Below are 18278 nucleotides of genomic sequence, written 5' to 3'. Positions count from 1 at the left end.
TCATTGGCCAAATTTCTTTATTGTTACATTTTATAAAGTTGAAGTGACTACTTATTTTTTAAGTAGCCTCAAATTAATTACTACAAACTACTATTTTTCTAGTCATCAAATAATCCACTTATTTTGAGCTATTCTTGGCAATACATGGATTGCAAAAGTCCATGTTAAATGAACACAGCCAAATAATCACTATTACTACATAATAATTCAAAAGATTAGAGGGAAGTAATCAGTACTTGCACAATGTTAATTGGGTAGTTTATGATTGACTAGTATCAATTAGATTCTCATGATGACATCGATGTAAGATTTGCCTTGTAGCTTGCGCGAAAAGAATCCTTTGTAATAATAATCAGCTAATCCAATGCTTTTAAACATTGCAGGACTTTCAGTATAGTGACAAGGCTTGGTGTTGGCCTTATAATTTTATTCATTTCAGGCCTGTGAAATGTTGCAATGGAAATCCTCTTGTTTTCTGAATTAACTGTTGCTAGATGTTCAATGCTCCGGCGATAAATTCCATTATTCTATATCTGCCAAATCGTTCATATGAGAGATGCAAAAGATTGTTGAAATATTTACACCACACACATAATATACCGTGTGAGAGAGAGATAGCGAGAGTTTTTTTAGAGTAAATATTTTTTTTATTTATTGACCATTTGTTCGAGAAATGAAATATTATTTTATAATTCAAAAATTTTTAATTAGTTTTCAACTATTCAATTTACAAGTCTAAACGAACTCCTGTAAATAATAACCTGCTAATGTGTCAAGAACCACTTAAATAAGTTAGTAGAAAAGTTGGAGACTGATAAAAAATTTTGGAATCATGGAGTGACAGTTTATCTTTTGCACAAATGATCAAAAACCAAAAATAGTATTTACTTTTTTTCTATCACATACCTGTAAAAGGTCTCCGACATTTATGATAAAAGTATTGTGAAGGGGTTTGATAGGAATAATCCATGTTCCATCTTTTCTTATTTAGAGGCCTTCCACTTCTGTGACTTGGAGAAGGATGGTAATGGCTTCGGCATCAGAATGAGTATTTAGGCCAATGACATCTTCTGTTTGAGGACAAGGAGGATAGTAATTCATCCTCATTCATTAACCTTCATTTTCGAATAATGATAGCGTTTCACTTGATTCTATCTTCAGAGTTTTAGTCATAAGCTCAATAATTATGACAGATAATTTTTTCAGTTCTCCACAATAGCTCCCTAGATTATCTCTCGAAAGAAAAAGGTTTTCATGAGTTATCTACATAATCAGTCAGTTATATATAAATAAGTAAAATTTTCTTATCATAAGACAAGATTTGTTGAATTTTTGCCTATCTAAAAATTGGAAATAGGAAAAAACACAACTTTTTTATCCAACTTCTGTCTCAACATTTTTGTATTTTCTATAAAAAAAAAGTTCTACATCCAAGTCATAACCCTAACCAAGTCCAACCAAGTATCTATAAGAATAGAGCTCTACTTTCAAGTCATAACTCTAACCAAGTTCAACCAAGTATTTTAAATTCACGTGCGCATGCTTCATTGCTGTTGCTTCTTCTTCTTCGTTATCTTTCTCTTTCGTTATCATCATCACCAACAACACCAATATTTTATTAACATCTTTATTGGTTCTGATTTTCTTTGATGCCATCATTAAATAATTTCGGTTAATTTCTTAGTTTAATTGAGGTTCATTTGGATCCAGAAATGAATTGGATGTATTTTTTGTTGATGATTGAGTCTTTTTGACTACTTGTTCAAATCTGAACTAATTTCGGTTCATTTATATATTAATTGAGGTTCACCTTATGCTGTTGATAAGTATTGACCAAATTTTTTATTCTTTAAGTAATTTCAATTCATTTCTTAGTTTAATTGAGGTTCATTTGGATCTAGAAACGAATTCGATGTGTTTTTGTTAATGATTGAGTCTTTTTTACTGCTTGTCCAAATTTGAACTAATTTCGATTTATTTGTGTGTTAATTGGGTTCATTTTATGTTGCTAATAAGTATTGACCAAATTTTTTAGCAAAGAAAAATAAAATTATTCATTATCATTTTATTCAATTACATTAGATTTCATTCAATTTGTGTTGAAAGTCATCCCTATAAGACCTAGAACTTTTAAAAAGTCTTATTATGAACTAATTTTAAATTATAAATTTATTTATTTACAATTTTAATTTTAGAAATTATTCTATTGAAGATAATCAAAGGCAGCTTTGATTAATTCACTACAAGATTCAAGCTAATTTGTGGCCGTTTTTTCTGATTTGTGGGGGTTTGAAACCCCCTCTAAAATTTGAGATGCCACGAGTTTATTTGTGGCGGTTTTGTAGAACCCCCAGAATATAATTTAGTGGCGGTTCTTTGTCTACTATGTGGGGGTTTTGAGTTGATTATTTTGGCAGTTTTTTTAAAATTTTTGTGGCGGTTTAAAACCCCCACAAAAACTGAATTTTCAAAAAAAAATTTGCTTCAAACTGAACGGTTGCAAACAATTTAAAATTGAAACTAAACCTATTTGAAGGCTATAAACTACTATTATTGATTGAAAAAATTACATCAATCAAACTAAAAATTATTTAACTTTAAAGAAATTAGTAATTAGTATAGAATTAACAAAAATTTAAACAAATTACATAAATTAAATTGGTATGAAATAAACACTTAGATCAATCAAATTTACATATTTTTATATGATCTGACAATATATAAAATGATAACAGATAGTAACCCACCACAGCAACAAGAAATGCGGCCTTAAGATTGCACAGGCTTCACAGTAAGCTCTATTTGTCAGGAAAGGGAACCATCTGCTCATGTAAGAAATAAATAATACCAATGAGCAGAAAATAAGCATTAACTTCAAGTAAAACCTATACAAAATACAAATATAGTAAAAAAAGCATGCTTCTATAAAAGATAGAATCCTCATTCTTCTGAGAAACCCTTCACATGAGTTGTTCTACGCCATCCTAAGGATCCCTTCTCCTATAATAACTCTTCAGCATAAAAAAGTAAAACAAATTATTGTGACTTGTTTCAAACAAATTGATTTCATAAGGAAATCTGCTAGATGGCTTTAATTGCTAGAATTACATGCCATGACTAGTATTTTTTTTTAGAAAACTTACTTTCTTTCATCAATATAAAGATAATAGAAAGAAGCACATTCTAATTCTTTGATCTTACCTACAAATTATTGTTGGCAAGATCTAGCATCTAGAAAGAATAAATACAAGAGCACCTCTTGTTCGGGTGTCTTTAAATGTGTTAGAATTTCAAAAATATAAAATTTATTAGTATTTAAGTAGGTTTATAGACAAGAAATTTTAAAAGCAGAAGTGTGGTAAAACTAAAGATTAAACAAGAATGAATAGATGGCAAGGAAAACCTGCAATGCTCACTTGTATCCCCGAATAAATATCTAATGTCTACAGAAAATTCATACTTTTTTACCCCTAATAATAGGAATCTGTAGCAAGTACTAGAAAAGCAGATCCAACCATTTTCTTAAACCACCTTCTGAAAGTACACGGTAGAGCTAACAGCATATTAGAAATAATTTAGATAGTATTTGCTACATTGTGTTGATCAAAATCTAATAAGAAAAATTATTCATCACAACTATTGCTAATAAGGAAGATACCGCTTCAAAGAAAATTGAACAATACAGGTTATGACATCAATCATAGCAAAAAGTAGACTTAAAAAAAAGTACCAGAAAATGAGAGTGAAAATGTGTTTACAGGGTGGAAATGATTGAACAAATCATCATTCTCTTCTTCCAGCTTCTGCCATACTAAATACAAGGTGGAGAAATCAAACAAATTACATCAATAATTTAGGTAACAAATAACCATTCTGTTCAAATAAAAATTGAATAATTCATACAATCAACTATTTATATTACTAAAAGGATGAAACTCATAAATTGCATGATAGAGAATTTCAAGATGGATACCTAGAGTTGTAAAAAATATTTTCACAACTTCATCTTTGTTCATATATAATTGTAGGCACCTTTCTATCAAATTCTATATCTGTAAACAAATTTTGTTTTAAGATTTTATATATATATATATATATATTTTAAATTAGCTTCCTAACAAGCTAGTAGGGTTTCCTTACAAGCTCAATGTCTTGGCGTGAAACTTTCTTTCCATCAATAATAAAAATCATAAAAACCTAGAAAAGAACGTAAAAAAGAGCTCTAAATATCATAATCAATTAACTATAAAACTCCAAACTATTAAACTCAAATGGACAAGCAACCCAGAACTGAATAACAGAGCTTAATGCAGCCAATAATATATGCAAAGACCAAGTAGTAAAAAAAAAGAAGAAAAAAACAACATACAGATCAAGCATCCTAATGAAGATGCCTATTCCATGAACTCCCAAGATCACCAAGTCCCGAAACTCTGCTCCCATCAGTAACAACAATCATAAAAACCTATAAAAAATGAAAAAATAGAGATATAAATATCATAATCAAATAACTATAAAAATTCAAACTATTAAATTCAAGTCGACAGGCAATCCAAGAAACCCAAACATAGATTGGGAAACCTAGAACAGAATAACAGAATAACAACAAGAAAAATTCATGAATGAGTTCAAGCATTAGCCTATGCTATCTAAAGAAACGAATAACAACAACAAAAATTCTATTCATCACAATTTCAACGTGAGTGAGTCCATTAATGTGAATGTGAGTCACCTTATAATTCAATAATTCATATATAAATAAATAAATCCCTTTTACTTCTATACCATATCCCAATAACATGACTATAAGTAACTAAAACCCATCCTCAAAGAAAAGCAACGGAGCACTAAAATTATATGCTCTTTAATGGAATAAATTCGTATAATTGAGGTCTTTAGAGAAACGTTTCATCTCCAACTCCGTACCTATTTCGTGGCTTAGCATTCATGTTTGGACTCATTGCAATGGCATTGATGCTTCTAGCATTTCATGTTTGGACTCATTGGAACATTTCAATAAAAGAAACCTCAAATGTTCCAATGAAAGATGAAAATCGAGCACGATGAATTCAGAATAAATGATAAATAAGGGACAATGATTTTATCATACAATTTCAGGAAATCCAAAATTAAAATACAGATGCACCAACATTAATCGGTTACCATTAATCTATCTCAATTCCTAATTTTCACAGCACAAACCCCAAACCAAATAAATCACACCAAATAATTTAACCAGAAATCCCTAGATTTCTATCAAAGATACTAACAATAGTTTTCAATGGGGAGCACCTCTGTATAATAAATCTTCCAAGATAAACAACAATCAAGAAAATTTCGGAGTTTTTAAATCAAGTGGATTCGCAATCAAAACAACCCAAACAAAGATCAATAAACTTAGAACTCAATAACAGATCTTAATGGAACAAAAAATTTAACCAAATAAAGATCAAGAATAAAAAATAATCAAAGCAACAAACTAGCACAAAGCAAATAGGAGGAAAGTATTGGCGCATACCAATAGAGACGGTGTTAAGAGGCGGCAAAAAAGCACAAAAGACATGCAGCAAAGAAGAAGCAAGAGAAAAAGAAGGAGAAGATGGTGCCATTGTGGATAGGGAACAGGCTGACAGACCCCGAGCATCCACAGATGCAACCTACCAACGAAAGCCACATTAGACTCAAGCTTTAGATCTAAGAGAAAAAAGGAACTGAATTTAATTACACATGGAAAAAAAGCAGCGAAAAATTCACCTGGACAAGCTATGGCAAAAATAACTCTGGAAAAACCAGCACCTGTTCCAATGTCCACGAGGCTAAGCTTCTCATGTGACGGCGCGCCACCGCAGCACGTGCGGTAGCAATCCCTAAGAGGAGGAAGGATCGCAAGCGAGTCCTCGACGTACCTCTCCATGACTTCGTTGGCGTCTTTGACTGCGGTGAGATTCATGCGCTGCAGTTGAAAATGCAGAAATTAAGTGTTAATGTAGTTGAACAGTTGAAAGAATTGGAAATTATGCATTAATGAAGTTATTTCACGTAAATGAAGGAGACAACACATTGACGTAGAAGCTTGATGGCGACAACGACGAGGACATGAATGGCAGCAACGACGATGAATGGCAGCAGCGACGAGCTTACTCTCCCTCTGATCTCAAACACTACGGCGAACTTGATGGTGACAATGGCAAAGAGATGCGGCAAGTAGATCTAGGGTTTCATTAGATCTCACTCTTCTTCCTCTTTTAATTTTTTGGACAAGTTTTGTTTGGATTGAAATTGGTTTGGGTTTGATTTGAGTAGATTAGGGACTCTATTTGTTTGGACAAATGGGCTCAGAAATTTAAACTAGTATTAATCAATGGGGGGTTTCATATTTTTCCATAAATAAAATATGTTATGGAGGTTTTCTAAAACTTCCACAAAAAAATCCCATAAACAAGAAGAAATCCTGTAGTAATTGGATTTAAAATTAGTTAAGGTTTTTATCCAAACTCTATAATTATGGATTATTTTCCTATTTACAATTTAAAGTTTTTGAAATTCAGAAATAATGAGGTTTGACTATTTAAATTAGAATTATATATAATTTTACAATTATTGAGTTATTTTCTATATTTAAATTATAAAGTTAGTAGTTGTCAAATAATAAGAATTTCATATGATTTAGTTTAAATACTTTATATTTTCATAATTCAATACTTTAGGTTTTAGGAATAAAAGAAATTAATTATATTGTTCTTATATTTTCAGTTAAAGTATTTGATTGAGAATCAATTAGTATTTTTATACCACAAATAATATTTTAAAGCAATGTTAGAGATTAAATTAGTTTTTCAAATTAATACTCTATATTCTAATTTCATTAAAATTACCTTACTCAAATTAAACCCAAAGTCAGCAATTCAATACACACCCTAACCCTAATTTTGACACAACACACTCCCTCACACACACTCACCAAAACCGTACCCGCCCTTACCCCTTACCCAACAGCAGAACAAAAAAAAAGGAAAAAGAGAAGAGGGGGAGAACCGGAGAAGGAAGAGAAGAGGAAGGAAGGGAGGTGGGGTCAGTGGGTGTCACTGCCACCGTCGCCGTCGTCGTGTCGCCACTAAGAAGTCAGAACAGAGGAGAGAGAGAGGAAGTTTGCGTAGAGAGACAGAGAGAGCAACACCGAGAGGGAGAGGTCGCTGCCATAGTCCAGCTCGCGCCGCCATCGCGAGGAAGGCCAGAACCGAGGGAGAGAGAGAGCCGCGCGAGGAGGAGGCATCGCTGTCCCGTAGAACCCGCATCGCCGTCGTCACCGTTGTCACCGTCGAGGTCTTCATCGTCGCCATCCATAGAGGTTCACGAACAGAGGGAAGACGCGCCGTTTTGCCCAGAGCCGCCGCGGAAAGGGTCGTCGCTGTCAAGCCCAGCCACCATCGCCACCGTTAATGCCTCCATTTCGCGCCGTCAGATCTGTCGCCGTCGCCAAGTGACAGACAGAACGCGCATGAAAAGAGAAAGGGTCACAAGGAGGTTTCGCCGCTGTTGGAACTCCGCTGCTGCTGCTGCTATGGCCACCGCGCCTCTGCCGCAAAGAAACGCTACTACCGCCACTGAGATCCACTGCCGGTAAGGGTTTTGAGTTTGGTTTTTGTTCCTTTTGAGTTTTCGGAAGCTTTATCGTCACTACATGTTTGTTACAGTTGCCATCGCCAGAGTTCTAGTCATCGTTATCCCTTAGGATGGCTGCCGGGGCTGCCGCAAAACCGGTTCAGCGACCGCCGCTATTTCATTTTCTTATTACAGTAAGTATTTCTGTTTCGAAAACCCCGCGATAGTATTCTGTGACGTGTATTAAAGCCTCTCCGATATTAATGTTTTAGGAGTTAGTAACTGAGGTTGCATATTGTGATTTAAAGATGTTTATGCTGTTGCAAAAGTGTGCAGGGCTGCGATTTGAAGCTACCGTTGATTTCGGATTGAGAGAAAAGATTCCGTTGACGCGTTAGGTTTATGATTTCGACTTGTCAAGATAGGGGCTTTTTACAAAAATCAATTTATTTTAAATTAGAATTGTTATAATTGATATGATGAGCGAAATACTTTTCTGGTGATTATGTAAGTCTTATGGATTGTCTAATCTGTCTTGGATGAATATGGTTGTCTGTTTGATTTAGAATATTATTTGATGTTGTTAACTGGAGATTTCTGATTGGTTTAATTTGAAATGATTTTAATATTGAAAGTCTAGATTTTTTTTTATTGAAAAACTGATTTGGTCTTGAACCCGTTGGAAAGGGTTGAGAATTGGTTTATTTGGTTGGGACTCGAAAAAGGGTGGCAAGGTCCAAGTTTTAGGAGAGATGTTGCTAAAATTTCTATAAAATACGAGGCTTTGTTTGAAACATTATTTTAAAAATAATGAATTATGCTTCGAATTAAATTATTGATGAATGAATTATGTTTGAACTTTTTTTATTAAGAAAATAATTTTATTTTGAATGTAATTTTTTTAAGAAAAAGAATTATATTTTAATGTCGATTTAAAGATGAAAATTCTTATGTTTTGGAACTTGATTTAATTAAACAGATTCGGAGGAGTTTCGGTGGATTTAAAAGAAACTCGAATTTCGATTGACTAATTTCACTTTACAAATTTTTAGGAAAAGTTTGAAGTATTCTTTGAAATTTTGATTTAGCAAAACTAAAACAATTTCCGAGCCTTTGAAAACGCTTCAGATCTAAGAATGAAATTGAAATTGGTTTTCAGTTAAATGATTTGGTTTTGGTTTAAGTTAGTTAGTTTTGAAATTGGTTCGAACTATTTGGATACATGACTTGGTTTTGGTTTAAATTCTATTTTCCTTATTCAAATCAAGAAGTTAAGGTTTTTGAGGTTTTCAATGAATTTAAGAGAATGAGTTAGATTATTCTCCCCTAAAGTCTTGAGACTATATTGAGGAATTTTATTACCAAATCCTGATTTAGAAGGAATGATTTTGATGACTTTTGGAAGAGATTTATAATTGATAGGATCTTGAAGTTGTTTGGAGTTTCGAAAAATGTTACCAAAGAAATGGATTTTTGGTTTTAAAGGAAATTGATTTGAGGATTTGGAAATTGATGATGAGTTTTGAAACTTGGAAAGGGACGATGGACTTGTTGAGTATTGAAAATGTGCCCGTCAAGATATCCGTGGGTAAGAATCATTTTTTTAAAATAGGATTTCGAGCCTGATTGATTGTGAAAAGTGTGCCAGGCACTATATCCTTGGAAAGATAGTGTGCAGGGTACTATATCCCTGGGTTGAATTATGATGGATAACCTTTTCTGCTGCAAGAGTGTGTCAGGCACTATAAACTTGGGTTACGCATGTGCGTATGCCTGGCACTATATCTGTAGGTCAATAGTGTGTAGGGCACTATATCCCTGGCATGGCAAAAAAGCTACATCCGAAAGGATGTGTCGGGTTGGAATTTATGGACTGACAAGTGATATCACGAGCCAATAGGATAGACATTCATTATATGCATCTATGTGACATTGTTTGAATGTGCATATTGTAATTAGTTTGCCTCTATGAATAATTATGTTTAATTACTAATTGCTATACTTGATGTAATTACTTTATTTGTGTTTGAACCTCTCTACTTGTGTTTGTAACTGAAACTGGTTTGATTGTAGTGAATTGGATGTTAATTGAGTTGTTTGGGCCTGAGACTGTGTTTGATTATGTGATGGGTCGGAGGCCGTGATTGTTTTGTGTTTTTGGTTTAGTAAAGTATGAAAAATCAAATTGGTTCAGTATAGACTTAATGAACTTATACATGGAACAGTTTGGCCATCATACTGTCTAGGAAAACTTTTAATATTTGATACGAACGGTTTTGGATTTTGAAGAATAAATAGATTCCTCTTTTAAAAAGGATTTCAGATTTTGAAAAGACACATAAGACGAACAACGATCACTGTACCTTAAAACGATTTTATTTTACGTATCTTATTATAGCAATTCTCTAACCTTATAGTGAGAACCAGCGAGGATGGTGTTCTCACTTCCCTACAGGTCTTTTCTCTTTCAGGTTATGGGCAACGAAGTTCAGAAGAGTTTATTTCTTTTCTAATTAGACGATATTTTTGTATTGCTTTAGTATTTATGTTTCCCTCGCTTTTAACTTTTCATAATTTGTAAGAGGGATAGGATTTGTTTTATATAAAGCTTGTAAGTTAATACTATGTATATGTATGTATATGGTTGTAAGTATGGATTTATGTTTTGTTTTAAACAGTCTTTTGAAAAATACGGTTTAAGTTTTAAACATGCTCATATTTTAAGAGTCATCGTAATACCCGAGCTATCAGAGTGGCGTAGCCGGAAGCATGACATTTTGATAGTTAGGGTGTTACAATCCTAACCTTTGGGACAAATTGTTTATCGACAACACTCCTAGTTTGCAAATGAACCGAAATATTATTATAACAACACCATTGTGTAATAACAAATGAACCAAAAATTGTGCATTCTATAAACTCAAAAACTCCTGTAATTTCGGTGCATTTATGAGTTAAATGTATCGCAATCACTATCTAATTTCGGTGCATTTGGTATCGTTATCCTTCACAATTCAAAACTCTTCTTCCTCCTCCTCATCATCTTCCGCTTCGTCTTCTTCTTTTTACACCTTTTTTTCTTCACCTTCTCCTTCTTGTTTCATTTTCTCAAAATTCTTCTTAATTTACTTTCTTGATAGGAAAAAAACAAAAAAAAAAAGAAAAAAATATGAAACAGAAAAAAGAATAAATGACCACAATAATATAAAAGAAGAGAAGAAGAAACAAAAATAAAACGTACCAACAACATCACGAATAGAAGAAGGAGGAAGAGGCACACGAAGAACAAATGCAAAGTGAAGCGGATTTTATTTGCGTTAGTGAAGCGCATGTGTACATGCTACGTATAATGAAAGTAATTTTTGTTAAATTTAGACCAATTTGATTGAATTTAGTTGCCAAAAATATTTAAATGTATAGTGTTGGGAATAATACACCATTCCCCCTTGAGAAAATACCTTTCACAGAGAAATAAAATAGACACAATCACAACACAAGAATTTAACGTGGAAAATCCCATTTACTGGAGAAAAAAAACCACGGCCGTTGTCAAATGACAACCAGAGAATATCACTATGTGAAACTTGTTACAACACATAGACTTCTTTCTTTCTAACACCGGCACCCCAGTACACCCACACTCTCAAAGCAAATATTTAACTACACCTCACAACACTCTCTAATCTAAGAGTATAGAGGAAAAGAAAAGTCAGATACAAGCTTTAAGTGTTTCCGACTAGTGCAAAAAATATGGAGAACTTAGCCTCATATTTATAGCCTAGGCCACCCACTCCATTTGCTATCCTAAGCAATGTGGGACTAATTCAACCAAATCCTAACATATAGTAGCTCTCTATAAAAATAAAATACTTATGAAACACATCTAATCAGAGTGGGAGACAAACCTAAATGATTTCGGAAAATTAGAAAATAAGTAGGGACTCCTTATAGATAACAGAAAAGTATTAATGTAGAATAAATCTGTCCAATCCAACTTTTGTTCCTCGGATACAACAAAGAGTTGACCAAACCCCTCCAAAACGCCACGTTTCTGCCATAGTTTCCTTTTCTCTTTCATAGGAAGGTTGAAGAACTCTTGCACGCCTATTGATAAACCCCAATTTTGTAGTTTATCTTGTGTTGAATTTAGGAGATTTTATCAACTTTTCTCACATTTATTCAATGAAATAGCATGGTTTTGTGAATTTCTCCTAATATGTCCTTAAGGGTAAAAACATGCTTTTTAGGCCTTAAAATTGATAATTTTAATTCACTTTAATTCCATTCGATGCCATGGTATGTTTGTTAAGTGATTTCAAGATTAGAAGGCAAAGATTGGGTAGAAGGAATGAAGAAAGAGCATGCAAAAATGGAGAATTCATGAAGAAATGAGGATTTGCTGAACTCAAGGCCAAGCGCACGCATCACCCTTGCGTACGCGTGAGAAGGAGATTTGCCAGCGACGCGCACGCGTCACCCATGCGCACGTGTCATCCACGCGCACGCGTGATGTTGGTCACGTGACTCACTTAAGGGCAATACGCTGAGGGCGATTTCTGAGCTCAAAGAGGCCCAAATCCAACTCGTTTCTGATGCTTTTGAACCCAAGGATTGCAAGGGAATAGCAGGGAGTCATAGTATAGTTTTCAGCATATTTTAAGGTGGAATTCTAGAGAGAGAGGCTCTCTCCTCTCTCTAGATTTTTGGGTAGTTTAGGTTAATTCTTCTTAGATCCAAGTTTTAATTCTTGTTTTGATTTCAATTCTCTTTATATTTTAGTGTTCTATTGTCTTAATCTTCTTAGTTTCTCTTATTAATTTCTTGTTTTGCTCTCTTTTATGTTTATGAACAATTGTTGGATCTCAATTTTTTCTCATGCAATTTTATATTTCTATGTCTTTTGATGTTTACTTCACTTGTTATTGTTGATTTCTTGCATTTGTTAGTTATAGCTTTTATTAATTCTTGCATTTTGTGATATTTACTTTTATTGAACTCTAGGTGTTTGTTAACATGTTTTCACTAGTTTTAGAGTAGTTTTCTTTACTCTTGGCCTACGCTAAGGGAATTGAGTAACCTTGAGTCATTGGTTCTCATTGAATTGGTGATTTGAGAACCCTTAGTGGTCAATTTGATAACCATTGACACTAGCCTACTACTAAGTCAATTAGTAGCTAGGTTAGGACTTATGGATTGATGTTGATCAAGCCTATTTGACGTACTTCAAGCATTGAGGTAGACATTGTACGTACTTCAAGCATAGAAGTAGACTAAATGGGTTGGTCCCTCATAATTGTCAATACATGGTTTGTAGACAAAGATGGGTAATCTCAATTCCTATGCCTAGCCAAGAGTTCTTTCCCTTTCTTTATTAGTTCTTGTCAATTACTTTCTTGTTATTTACTTTTCTTGCCAACTACAAATCAAACCCCCTTTGTTCTTTCATAGCCAATAATTGATCACTTTATTGCAATTTCTTGTAAGATGATCCGAGGTTTGAATACTTCGGTTAATTTTCATTGGGGTTTGTATATGTGACAACCAATTATTCAAATTTGATTGTGAGGATCGAGTATCGGTTTGGGCTATGCTCACAATGAAATTATTTGGTTAAATTCCAAACTGGTATAAATCCTCACCTATCAAATTTTTGGCACCATTGCCGGAGAATTGCAATGGTGTTATATTATTGGCTATTGTGAATATGTTCATATTGTGAATATCTTGCTTTTTGGTTATTTCTTGGTTTTGCTAGTATCTAGGAGTTTGCTTTCTTTATTTCTTATTAGTTTTTATCTTTGTTTTCTCTTTTCACTCTTAATTCTCACCATTTTGGCTATGAGTGTGGTTACAACTATGTTGTAGGAAATGAAAATTACAATAACAACATGCATCAAGGATGGAACAACCAAAGATGGGAGGAGCCTTAAGGATTTTATCACCCTTCTTGGCAACAACCTTCCGAAATATTCTATGAGCAAGAGCTATTCCAAGATGCATACTAATCAAATGGCTATGGTGGACCCCCTTGTAATTATCAACATCCACCATCATATACCTATGAACCCCCTCCACAATATAGCCCTCAACCATCACACTCACAAGCCTCATACTACCAAACACCTCTATATGATCCCAATCCATATCCACCATGCCAGCCATCTTGTGAACCATATGAACCATATGGAGAACCACCACAATTCCAACCTCAATATTTTCAAGAACCACCACCTCCATACCATTACCAAGATGAACCACCTCTCATGTATGAGAACTTTCAACCACAAGATGAATTTTCCTTTCTACCACAACCTTCCATGGAAGAATATCCATATCCATTGGTCCAAGAGCAACACGATCCTACTTATGCTAGCCAAGTGGAACAAGAGTCAATGGATCGGCTTCAAGGAAGCAATGGATTGGCTTCAAGCAATTATCCGTCAAAAGAAGTAAGAGGAAGCCTAAAGGATGAACGAAGCTATCGAGGCTAACCTTGCCAAAATTAAAGCCAACTTGGACTCATGGAATTCATACCGTAGACAAAGCATCTCCATGGATGAATATGAGAAATCAACCGAAGAGTGGAGCATGAAAGAGATTTTAGAATCCCAACATGAGTACAAAGAGATGGGATGTATCTTGCAACAAGTGGAGGAGGAAGAGATTATTGAAGAAGAAGAAGTGGTTGAAGACCTAGGTAAAATTGAACAAGTGGTGGAAGAAGTTAAGCAAGAAAGCTCCACCATTGAAGATGATTCCACACCAACCAATGTTTCTTTTAGAATTGATGAACCTCCCTCATTGTGTTATGAAATTGATGACAAGGAGGACCGTGCACAACCTCCGACACATGGTTTAAGCAATGAGTGGTGTATAGAAGAAGTTGGTGAGCAAGGAATTGAAATAGAAAAAGCTTGCCAAGAGGTGGAGGTAGTCAAGGAAGAGTACAAGGGAGTGGAACTTGCAAGATCATTGGAACCACCCCTTCCTAAGTTACCATCCAACACAACATTCAAGTGGGTAAAATCCCTATCCCTAAGCTTTACTTTCTCACTTGAATATGGTTTGCTTAAAATGGATGGGCAACTTAGAGCTCTTTGTAGAGTTAAGAGTAGGAGAATATTGTGCAGTGGTTGGAAAAATAATGTTAGGCTCATTAAGGTTGAACCCTCAAGGCATAGGTCCCATGGTTGGAAGAGTGCTAAATTGTATAGGTTTAGGAGGAGAATTTGGTGCTCTAATGAGAATTCTATGTGCCTACCACCTGAATGGAACAGTGATGACCAATTAGAAGACGGGTGTGAAAATAAGATATGGGATCCCAGACCACAATATGAGGATCAACTTTGGGAGCTCCAAGCTTGTGAAGGACTCCATCAAGACTTGGTGCAACTCATTGGAAATCTTGGAGCACAATGGAGGACCAAGCATTGGTGGGAGTTCCAAGAGGAATTCAAGAACAAGCTACCTTGACAAGGAGCTTCCCAATTGTCCAATTGAAGGACTTAAACTAAAAGTGCTACGTGGGAGACACCCCACCGTGGTAACCTCTTTCCATTCTCTTGTAGATATAATCAATGAATGAATTGAGTTACCATTTGATGCACATAAACTTGTTATGCTACGATTTAGGAAATTGCACAATCGGCAAAATTCCTTCCGGCAAGTGCACCGGTTATCGTCGTCAAGTAAAAACTCACAATAGAGTGAGGTCGAATCCCACAAGGATTGGTTGAGTGAGCAATTCGGATTAGAAGTGTGTTCTAGTTGAGCTGAATCAAGATTTGAGATGAGAATTGCGGAATGTAAAATTGGCGGGAAAAGTAAATGACAAAAAAATTAAATGGCTGAATCTTAAATTGCATGAATTAAAGAGCAGAATGTAAATTGCTGAAATTAAAAGGGAATGGGGGTGATTGCAAGAATTGAGTTGCAGAATGTAAAGAGAAAGTGGAAATCAGAAATGGGGAATTCATTGGGTTATAGGAGATATTGAGATCTCCGAATCAAAACATGTTTATCTCTTCCTCAACCAATGCGTTCATTGAATTTTGCTTGGCAATCTTATATGATTGGATCCCAATTCCTTGGCTCAACAATGCTCTCTAAAAATAAACAAATTCCCAATCCCTTGGTTTAAATGTTCATAAGAAGAGATGATGCTTGATCACTGATTATACCACACAATTTCATGAACCACAATTTGGTAGGATTACATGTCACAATATCCATCCAAACCCCAATCCAATCCACTGTGAGAAAGCTTCTCTAGCATGAATCCTCCATTCCTTTCCCAAGGCTCCGAAGGATTCCAAGTATGAGTAGTTTCTTTCCCAAGACAACTACTCAATGGAATTAGATCGAGAAGCTTTCTAACAAAATTCAAGAGAAAAGATTGAAGAAGAAGATAAACTATTATTGATTCATTGAATTACAATAGAGCTCCCTAACCCAATGAAAGGGGTTTAGTGAATCATAGCTCTGAATTCAATTACAAAGAAAAGGAAAACTAGCTAAAAGTGAAAGTAAAAGTCTAAAGTCCCCATCAGGGGCTGGATTCCCCTTCAATCCCCCCCTTCAAATGCAAAAACTAAGGCCTTTAAATAGGCTCCCTAAATTACAAAATGAAAATGAAATTCAAAGCAAATTACAATCAAATGAAAATAAACTATTCTAGATGATTCTTGTGGCCTTGATTTGGTGTTGTTGATGGGCCTTGCTTGCTTGAAGGGCTGAGTGACATAATTGATCCAAAAAGGATAATGATCCATTAAACTACACTCAAATGTTGCACCCCCTTTCTTGAGTCGTCATTTTGTTCTCTTGTCAACCTTGCCAATTTGATGCCAAATATAGACTATTATACCTCGTTGGAAAGCTATGGATGTCAGCTTTCTAACGCAACTGGAAGCACCTCAATTGGATCTCTACAACTCGAGTTATACTCCATGGAAGGTGAAGAGGTCAGCTGGCCTGATTGCATGTTGGTACTATGCTCTTCTATGCACATTACGGGGCTGTTTTCTCCCTCAATTTTTAGTATCCACCATGCATGCCATATATGCTTGGAAAGCTCCAGATGTCTTATTTCCAATGCATTTTGAATCACCTCATTTGGAGTTTTGTAGCTCAAGTTATTTATGTTTGAAGAAGGCATGGTCAAGCTGTTCCATATAACACGTTTAAGCTTCAGTTTAAGGTTAAACTGAAGCTTAAACGTGGATAAAGGAAGGGCAGCCCTGGAGGTCGAACACGTTTAACCTCCAGTTTGAGGTCAAACTGGAGGTTAAACGTGGAAGCTTAGAATGGTAGCCCTGGAGGTGTCGAACACGTTTAACCTCCAGTTTGAGGTCAAACTGGAGGTTAAACGTGGAACTCCTTCCTGAGTGGCATTATTATTCTGGCGTTTAACCTCCAGTTTGAGGTCAAACTGGAGGTTAAACGTGGAAATGCTTCTTTGGTGAGACCTTCCATTCTGGCGTTTAACCTCCAGTTTGAGGTCAAACTGGAGGTTAAACTTCATTTCCAGCATTTCTTATCCTTCATGATTTTTGGCGTTTAAGCTCTAGTTTAGGCTTAAACTGGAACTTAAACTCCACATGTGATATTCAAGCTTCCTTTATTGATTTTGTTGCTTCCTTGCCTAGCCTCTTCTTCCCTGAAATCATCCAAACAGTTGCATCAAAGTCTTGCTAAAATTCATGAGAATTCTTCCATTCATAGCATTCAAGGAATATAACTAAAAACTCATGGAATTTGCATAAAAATCTTCATGTTTGAATGATTTAAGACAAGCATGACTATTTGGCCAAAATGATTACTTAAGGCTCAAGAAAATGCATAAAACAACTAAAAATAAAAGAAAAAGGCTAGTGAAACTAGCCTAAGATGCCTTGGCATCACAACACCAAACTTAATCCTTGCTTGTCCCCAAGCAAGTTCTGAATTATTGAGAAGAAAGAATGAAACAGAAAGTAAATTCATTAGCCATATCAGTAAGTAATTGACATTGATTAATGGGGTGTTCATGCAGAAAGTTGTTGCAGCATCACTTTATTGTTTCTTAGGTAAGAAAGTCACTTTTTATGTTTCCACTAAAACACTGCTTATGGCCTCTTGTTATTCACATATCCTTGGCAAGTTTCTTTTCTTTGTTTTTCTTTTTATTTGAGCTTATTTGCTCCTTGTTGCTCAGTGTCATGTGTTGCTCAAGCCTTTGGCATTTTCTTTTTCTTATTAGTGCACTACACATATCCACTACAGGCATTTTAGTTCACATTTCTTCTTGAGACATTGGTGCCCAGCACCTCTTTGTGTGACTAAATGTTTTGTATTTAGGTTGCTCTTGATAATGGACTTTTGGTTGATAATCCCGGGTTAGTTAACCCAAGTTACCAAGTGTTGAAACACTCCTCAGAACCTATTCATCCAAGCATATCCTTAATACATAAACACCACAGGCATTTGTCTCAGAAGTTCAAACCATTGGTGCCTAGCTTATTTTCTCAATTTTTTTGCTTTTTGGTTGCCCTTTTTCAGTGGCTTTTTCTTCTTCTTTTTCTTTCTTTTTCATGGCCAAAGACATTTATTCATCAAGATCCATAGACAGCATCCTAATTTCCACTAAAAGTGACAATTCTAACTTTATTTCTTAGTGAGCTGACTATTCAATCAAA

At 34.9% G+C, this 18278-nt stretch overlaps 1 pseudogene; it reads right to left on the bottom strand.

The window, feature by feature from the left end:
- Positions 1–279: 279 nt before the first annotated feature.
- LOC107640789 (protein SRG1-like) lies at positions 280–11680 on the bottom strand (annotated as a pseudogene).
- Between the last annotated feature and the right edge of the window lie 6598 nt (positions 11681–18278).

This window comes from Arachis ipaensis, chromosome B5 (genome assembly GCF_059453495.1).
Source record: "Arachis ipaensis isolate K30076 ecotype BB chromosome B5, ASM5945349v1, whole genome shotgun sequence".
Classification (NCBI taxonomy): domain Eukaryota; kingdom Viridiplantae; phylum Streptophyta; class Magnoliopsida; order Fabales; family Fabaceae; genus Arachis; species Arachis ipaensis.
Note: the sequence above shows the minus strand (reverse complement) of the source record. Positions and strands in the feature narration are given on the sequence as shown.